Below are 8,802 nucleotides of genomic sequence, written 5' to 3'. Positions count from 1 at the left end.
TGAGCAAGGTATGGAGAGTAAGTCAGAAAGCAGCACTGCTCCATGGCCTCCTGCCTCCAGGTTCCTGCCCTGCTCGAATTCCTGCCCTGACTTCCTTCAGTAATGACTACAGAATGTAAGTGTGAGCCAAATAAACCCTTTGCTCCTCAAGTCCCTTTGGCCATGGTGTTTTATCACAGTGATAGTGACCCTGACTAACACAGGTGGTGAAAGATTTTGGGCCTTCTCCAAGACTCATCCAGAAACACCGAAAAGCTGGGGTGTTTTACTACATCTGGCACATTTCCCAAGATTGCAGTTTTCTCCCCTCTCCTCTGGAGGCAGCAGGTATCCTGGTTCCTAACAGAGGAGCTCAGATAATCCACAGGCCCCTGCCCTTAGTCCCCAGGAGCAAAGAGGAGGACTAAAAAGACAGATTCCCTCAGGCCAGCTCATTCTGAAGAGGAGGGCCATGCATCCTGTCTATAGGGCCAGTGAAGTCCGTTTGATGGAACTTCTGAAGCACGCAAGTTGCTGGCCCCCTTGCTGGGCAGGTGTAACACTTCCTTTTATTTAATTCATGGACAGGATATTCAACTCATCTCATTCCCTGCTCTCCTCAACCCATTTCTACCCTCTATCATCTGCTTTAAATCATCAATTTCCATTACTCGTGTGCTTTTGTCTCTAGTAATCTCTGGCTTTCTGGGTTCTACAGGGTGCCACCAGCTGTGCCCCAGACTGACCAGTTAGTGGAAAACTTACATCGGTCACTAGGTTTCCCGTGATCTTTCCCCATAATAAGAAGGCTAAAGCAGTTCCTTCTTAGTTTTAATTTCTAAAAGCTTCCTTGAGGTAGGATCCACCGATTTCCCTGGGTACTGTGGTCAGCAGCCTCCTTTACTCAGGGGTAATATGTCCAACTTCCTTCAGCCAATGCAGACTGCAGTTTCCCTGGCTGATATCACCTGAGAGGGCCCCTCCCAGGCCAGTTCCATTTGGTTCCCTTTCTAAATTTTTGTCATCGTCAGGTCCGCAGGCTGGAAAGGATGGCCTGGACGCTTGCGTGGTGGGGTCAGGATAAGACGGTCTTGTCGTTTAAGAGAAAGCAAAGCAGAGAAGGGGCTGTTTTCAGGTTCTCTGTGGGAAGATGTCTCCCTGGAGTGGCGATCCATACAGCGTAAGGGACGGTCTGAGGTCCTTCTGAGGGCTGGGTGTATTCTAAGCAAAAGCTATAGGCAAACTCTTATCCCAAGGCAATGGGACTCTGAAATTAACTTAGTAATTTGTCATTTAAGGATCTGATTGATTCTTTCAACTTGACCTGAGGAGGAAGGGTGCCAGGGAGCATGACAGTCCCAGTTAACATCCAGCTGGGTATATTAACCGGTGGCAGTAAATTGCCTGCTGTCATCTGAATGGCATTTTCTGTGGGTCTTAGGAGCATCTTCACTATATGGTTAGCTGTACCACCAGGAGGAGGGGAGGCTTCAACCCAATTAGTTAAGTGGTTTACAATAACCAATAAATATTTCAGTTGGCCCACTTTTGACAACATCTCGTGGATACCCAGAGTCTCAGATCATCAGGAGGCCTCCCATAGGGCTGCTTTTCTCATCTTCTTATCTGTGGTTTGGCAAATCATACATGCCCTGCGTGCATGTTCAGCGACAGTGCAGATTATACAACCATAACTTCCATGTTTCCTCACACGTTTCCTGGGGTCCCCAGTGACTCCCTTCCTATAAGCTGGGTGCTGTTTGGAGTCCAATCTCTGGAGGCTTTGTGGCCTTTTTGATCAAGAGGATAAGTGACTTATGGGGGTGGGGTCCCATTATGCCCTGGATCTTGACAACTCTGGAGGACAAGAGCCTGTGCCCTTTTCCCCTTCTCTTCTCATTGGTGTTGGCTTTCCGGGAATTGGCTGTTAAGGCTCTAAAGCATGACTTTCTTCATCATAAAATTCTGCTTCTGTGTAACATCAAGGTAAGGCTTAGACAAAACATCCTGGACAGTTTTAAATGACTCTTGATTTTTTTTTTTATGACTCCATTTCCCTCAGTTGTTAAATCCTAGCAAAGTTAGCAAAAATGTAATTATTCCCATCAGACGTCCATGCTTGTTCTTGTAAACATTGCCGTGAGTAGCTCTTGGTAGCCATAGAGATTTTAACAACTAATAACCTTGGATCATCAACCACATATCATCCTAAGTCCTGTCCCTCATCGGCCTTGTACAACTGTGTCTTGGCTTTACGCCTCCATGGTTTTATGCTCATTTATTATTTTTCATTCTTAGGAGAAAGCTGCCTTATCATACAAAATCCACCCTTACCTAAAGTTATTCTCTATTCGTGATAACCCTTGTTACCAAAAACATAATCTCAAGTTTACAGTCTTCTTCATAATTCTCTCTCATAACCTGCTTCTTATTTCATTTCCCTAAACAAAAATTGAATCCAAATTATATGTAGCACACAGTAGTGAATTAGGATTATCTGTACACATACTTTTAGATGCCAAGTTTCTTTCCCCTATTGTGAACACTCTTTGCTGCAGGGATTTTTATAGTCTTTCCTCCTCCTCTGGTCTGGCACAGCCTGAGAGTTATAAAAAGTTTCCATTTTTGATGGTGTCTTGGAGATACCAGTGACCTTGAAGTGAAAGCCTCTTGGTAAACAAGAAAAGGCAGGAGAAAGAGCACACAGAGCCCCTCAGTTACGTAGTTTTCCATAAGTGCAGCTTTTCTCCTGGGTCTAGTTAGAACAGAGAGCAACATGCAGCCCTGAGAACAGCCAGAAAAACCATTTCCTCTCCCGTGGTCCCACCTGTAGATCTATGGGGCATCCCCACTGGAACCTGCTAAAAAAGAATCCCTGATTTCCCCAGTTCTCATCAAAGGTCACAAAAAGGGGGGATTACTTCCTGTTCTCTTTTTAAGACTGGGCATGTCCCCTCGAAATGTCCCTTTCATCTTGCATTTATAACATTTTTTTCTCTATTCTGGGATTTTCTTCTTCTGTACGGGGGGCTGCAATAGTGTTTTCTGTTTTGTTTTATTTTATTTTGCTTTTTGTTTGTTTTGGTCAACTTGACACAAACTAGAGTCCTCTGGGAAGAGGGAATCTCGGCGGAGAAAACGTCTCCATCAGGTTGACTTGCAGGCCCTTGAGGCAGTTTTTGGATTAGTGATCGATGTGGGAGTGCACAGCCCACTGTGAGTGGTGCCACCCCTGGGCTGAACAGGAAAGCATACAGAGAGTCGTGGAGAGCAAGCCAGTAAGCAGCATCCTTCCACCGTCTCTGCTTCAGTTCCTTCCCTGACTTCCATCAGCGGTGGACTGTGACCAGCAAGTCAAACACTGTTCTCCACAACAATTTCGATCAGTGTTTTATCACAGCAGCGGAGATGCAAACTAAGACAGAAGCCCTCGACTGCCTGACTTAGACCTCAAGTGTCTGGGTCCTGCTTTGCTACTTAACTTGTTTTGTAAAAGACGACATCATTTTTATCTTTGCTTCTGTTTTTCTTCATCCCTTCTTTCATACACCTTTTGGGTTTCCCTAAATAACACAAGTTTCTGACCTTTCACCCCCCGTCCCCCAGTGTTCTGTAATTCTCCTGCTATGTCTAGCCAGATGTTAGTTACCAAATGTAATTTTAGCATCCCTTGTCCCAAGGGCTCGTCTGTGTTTAATCCCAAGCACTTTCCCATCTTCTTCAGCCTTTCTGGGGACTCCTCATGACCCTTGTCCTTCCCCTACTGCATATTAAAGGCTTTTTTTCATATTCTAGGACCAGGATAACAGTGATTTTCTCATCCCTCTTATGACTGTATGGCCTTGATTGACCTCATTGTTATTATTCCGTGTGGGTTGCTGGTTGGGGAGTTTTTCAACTGCCGCAATGGCATCTGTGTGGGATGATGTCTATTTCTCAAGAGGCCCTTCTTCTCATCCCTCTCTTTTCACTAGAGAAGAGAATGCTCAGTACTAAAATCAACTCAGGCCGGGTATAGATTGAGGGCACAAAGAATTGATCCAGTTGATCAGTCACCCCATATGATGGTCTATCAGAGTCCTCAGCTTCGCTTTGTGCAGGGACTAGCTCCCCACTACTGGACCTTGTGCCTCAGAGGACTGTTTGGGAGAATCTTATTCTTTTAAAAAAATGTATATGTGTTGCTGGACAACAGTGATGTACAGCTTTAATCCCAGGATTCAGAAGGCAGAGTTAGGTGGATCTCTGTGAATTTGAGGTCAACCTACTCTACAGAGCTAGTTCCAAGGACAGTCAAGGCTACTCGGAGAAACCCTGTCTCAAAAAACAGCCCCTTGTAGACAAACAAAAAATAAAAAAGTAAAATGTATATGGGTGCTTTGCTTGCATGTATGTCTGTACACCCGAAGAAGATATCAGATCTCCTGGAACTGGACTTACACATAGTGTAAGAATCTGTGTGGCTGCTGGGAATTGAACCTGGGTCCTCTAGAAGAGCAGGCAGTGCTTGTAACCATGTAGCCATCTCTTCAGCTCCAGGAATCTTCTTATTCATATTGGCCCCAGATCTTTTCTCCTTCCCCTTGCTTCTGGAATTGTATTCCCAGAACCTCAACATTGACCCTAATGGGCTATGGGGGATGTCAGAGAAAATCCTCATCTCTCCTCACTCTGCTCCTGCATAGACTTAGTCAGCACCCCTGCCCTGGAGTGTCCCATTCTCAGAGTGACCTAGGACTGACTGACTGTCACCCTAGCTACATTCTTGCCACCCAAACCTGCAACCACCAAGGCGGTACTTTACAGTCCAAGCCTCCTTGCCTTGGTTCGGACATGAAGTCGCCTGGTTTGCTTATTGCCAAATTGCTGATCTACTTTTGATTATTAGGTTTCTGTTAGTTCTGGAGCCAGAGAGTGTCTCTACACCCAGTGACACTGCAAAGACGCAGCAGGATGCAGTTCTCAGTATGGGGATCAGTATGCAAGACCCTTGGTTATGGAGAGAAAGAGCCCTCACGTTGGGCACCATATCAGAAGAAATGGATCTGGGATCTCAAGAAAATGAGCACCCAATCCAAGGGATTTCAGCAAGGCAGAGACTTCTGGGGAATGGTGAGAAGTGCTGTGGCCTCCCATCCACTGTGGCCCCCTGGGCTTTTATGGCTAACAAAGGGGCCTCTCTCAGTGGTCAGAGCTTGGCCACATATCCTTTTGTGATTGACTCATACAGAACAGCACAGTTTCTAGGCAGAAATGAAACTTGAACATCTATTTTGACTTCAAGAAGTGCTGATTTTGGAGGAATCTGAATTTCTGCCAAGTGGCTTCTTTACACTTTTAAAAATGGAACTTTGTCTAATTTTACCTTAGGTAGAAGAGACAGTGCAGTTTGTTCACATTTCCCATGAGAAGTTTACAGCCCCAGATTTGTCTTAGTACCACACGGCATTCCCTGACCTTCCTCCCATCTGAGTATTAACCAGGCCTGACCCTGGTTAGCTTCCAAGATCAAATGAAACTGGCCTGTTGAGTGTTAATGTAGCTGTAGACTCCCCTGTGCCGTGCTAACAGAAGTCTCTTCTGAATTGCTTGATGTGTTGTTGACCCCTCCTCGGCCTGTCCTGGGCCTCTGCACAGTAAGTGCTCTGTCAGTGATTCAATGACAACAGCTGGAATGGAACCGGGGCCAGCGGCAAATAGAGCAATGCAGACCTACAATCAACTCAAGCTAACTTATTCTAGCACCTTAAACAAATTGTTCTTGAGCCGGGGAGGTCCCTCAGCAGACAAGGGTACTTGCTGTGCAAGCAAGAATAGCTGATTGCAAATCACCAGAGCTCACATAAGCTATATGGGACTATATACCTGTGTCCCCAGGCTGTGGCAGGGCAGAGACAGGAAACTCAGGGGCCCTTGCTGGCTGGCAGCTGAGTCCCACGTTCAGTAAGATGTCTCGTCTCAAGAGAATGAGATGGAGATGGCCAGTGAGAGGACCAGACTGAGATCGGAACTTGATAACCAGACTTCGAGCCCTAGAGCCTACAAGGTGGAAGAGAACTGACTTTCACAAGTTTCTTCTGTTCTCCAAGCACGGGTGCACACACTCACGTAAACAAATGTAAAACATTAACTAAAATTAAAAGAGAATAAGGCAAGAAGCAGAGGCTAGAGTTTAGAGCTAGCTTTGAGTTTGAGGCTAGTCTGGTTTACATAGCGAGCTCTAGGATAGTCAAGACTACATAGAAAGACCATGTCTCGTGTCAGAGAGAGAGAGAGAGAGAGAGAGAAAGGTAGGGCAGGACACCCAAATTCCTCCTCTGGTCTCTGTGTACACACATGTGTGTGTGCACTAAACACATGTGTGTGCACTAAACCACACGTACAAACAGAAGTTTAGAAAATTTCCTCTGTGTAGTGATATTTCATTTGCCCTTTAATAAATAAAGCTTGCCTGAAATTCAGAGAGTCAAACAGCCGCACTGATCAGCCTTACAGACCAGGTAGTGGTGCATTCCTTTAATCCCAGCCCTAGAGAGGATTATAAAATGGGAGGAGACAGCTCTCAGTCTCATTCTGCCTGGAGGCAGGATCGCCATTTCAGACTGAGATGGAGGTAAGAGCCAGTGGCAGGCTGTTTTGCTGTTCTAACCTTCACGTTAAACTCCAATATCAGTCTCTAGGTTTTTATTAATTGTGCTACTCCTCTGATAGCTCAAGAGTTAGAAATTTGCAAAATTCCCAAAAGCATAAATAAGAAATGAAGTACTGCTAAGATATGTCCTTCCTGTAGGCTAGCTTCCATAGCCCCAGAAGGTGCAGTGTGGGCTGCTGGGAGAGAAAAGACATCAGTTGTCTTGCCCAGATATGAATCCTCTGAGCTACAGTAGTGACCGATCGGCTTGGCATGGGTACTTTAGTGGCACAAATGCCATGGGCCAGCCAACAGCTTTCCTGTTGGATTCAGGGCGTGTTCCCCAGGAACACACATATGCCTGGCATGGAAAATCGGACCAAGAACCTGTGACCGGCGAGCTCACCATCTCCAGGGCGAACCTACTGCTATTATTTTGCTAAATGAACATAATATCAAACTGCCCTCTAAATTCGTATCTCTACACCCGTAAAATTAGCGCAGCTGTCAGACCTCATCAGAGAAGCTTCTTTGTGTAGTGGATGGCAGCAGAGATTCACAGCCGGTTAAAGGGCGGAGCATAGGTGTCTGTGGTGTGTTCAACCACAGACGAGAAATCTGTATCAGATCAGAAAGGGGGGGCAGTAAGACTGTGAGAGCCAGAGGTCGGAAAGGATTCTTCTGGATGCTACAGGACCACTGTGCTTTGCAACTCACAGTGGCTGCACAAGATCAAACCAGCTAATATTTCCGTACAGAGCAGGGAGGGGCTGATGAGCTCGCAGCCCTAGCTGAGGCGCTTTCGACAGTTGGTGGCTTCTGGGGAAGGAAAATCAGTTGTTTTTTTAAAGGGTGCAGCCCTTGGTAGTTTAATCATGGTTTAGTATATAGCTCTCCACCCATGAACAGACGGGCAGCAGATTGGACGTGGTGGGTTATAAAAAAGCAAAGGAAAGGAAGGAGAGAAAGAGGATGGATGTAGGAGGAGTTAGGGGGAGGAGAGTGGAGTAAATATGATCAAAATACATCATTTGTGTATATGGATGACATTCTCAAAGAATGGATAAAACGTATTTAAGTGTAAAAGGGAAATTAGCTGCTGTTATTGCAAATAGGATATGTTTATTGTATGAATAGTATGGTTATGTGTTTATTATCTATTTGTGCTGTAAGGAGTGCTTTGAAACCTATGTTTAAAACACAATACTATGGGGCTGGAGACATGGCTCAGTGGTCAAGAGCACTGACTGCTCTTCCAGAGGTCCTAGGTTCAATTCCCAGCACCTACAACGACCACTCACAACTGTTTGTAACTCCAGTTCCAGGGGAATCCCAACACCATCATATAGACATACATGCAAGCAGAATACCAATGCACATAAAACTATAAATAAATAAAATTTAGAAACCCTGCAACACTTCCTTAGCATTCCTCCAATATTTTTTAAATGTTTTTTAATTGTGTCATTTTAAGTTACTGCATAATATTCCCCACTAGAAAGTGGAGACAACTGAAGGTGGGTACCTCAGTTATGTCGTGAGTACTGACAAGAATTATCCAGAAGGCTCAACTTAGCTTCTTCCCGGGGTGGATATTAGGTACTATAACTGAACTGATTTTGATAAGCGTTGTGGGAACTACTGAATTAGCATTGCAGTAGGGGAACAGAGAGAGACAGGGGCTCGTGGGAAATCACACAGAGAGGTAGCTGCAGAGTTGGGAGTGGGGCCCAGCTTGGTGGCTTGGCAAGTAATACCAACTCATCGGTAAGCTGAGGCAGGAGGATAACACGTTTGAGGGCTCCTTGGACTACAGCGTGAATTTAAGGCCAGCCTGGGCAGCTTAGTGAAAAAAAAAAAAAAGTTGGGACTAGAGCCTGTGCAAAACCAAACCAAACAAATCTGGGACTAGCAATTCTTGTAGCTGGGGACCGAGGAAATCCCAGCTGGAAGAGGAGGAGAAGAAAGGGAATGCATTGGCTGCCAGGGGTCGGGGCAGCAGGAAGGACGAGCGGCCAGCTGGGCTCCGCGGTCACCGTGGGCCCGCCCCCCTTCCATCTGCCGCTCCTGAGGTTGCTTGGCAACTTTGGTGGCGCGCCGTTCGAACGGAAGCGATGGGCCAATCAGGAAGTCCGGGGCGAACCATTGCGGCGACGGGGACGGCTCGCTCACTTCCCTTTCCTCCGGGCTCT

Source organism: Microtus ochrogaster, linkage group LG8, assembly GCF_000317375.1.
Source record: "Microtus ochrogaster isolate Prairie Vole_2 linkage group LG8, MicOch1.0, whole genome shotgun sequence".
Classification (NCBI taxonomy): Eukaryota; Metazoa; Chordata; class Mammalia; order Rodentia; family Cricetidae; genus Microtus; species Microtus ochrogaster.
Note: the sequence above shows the minus strand (reverse complement) of the source record.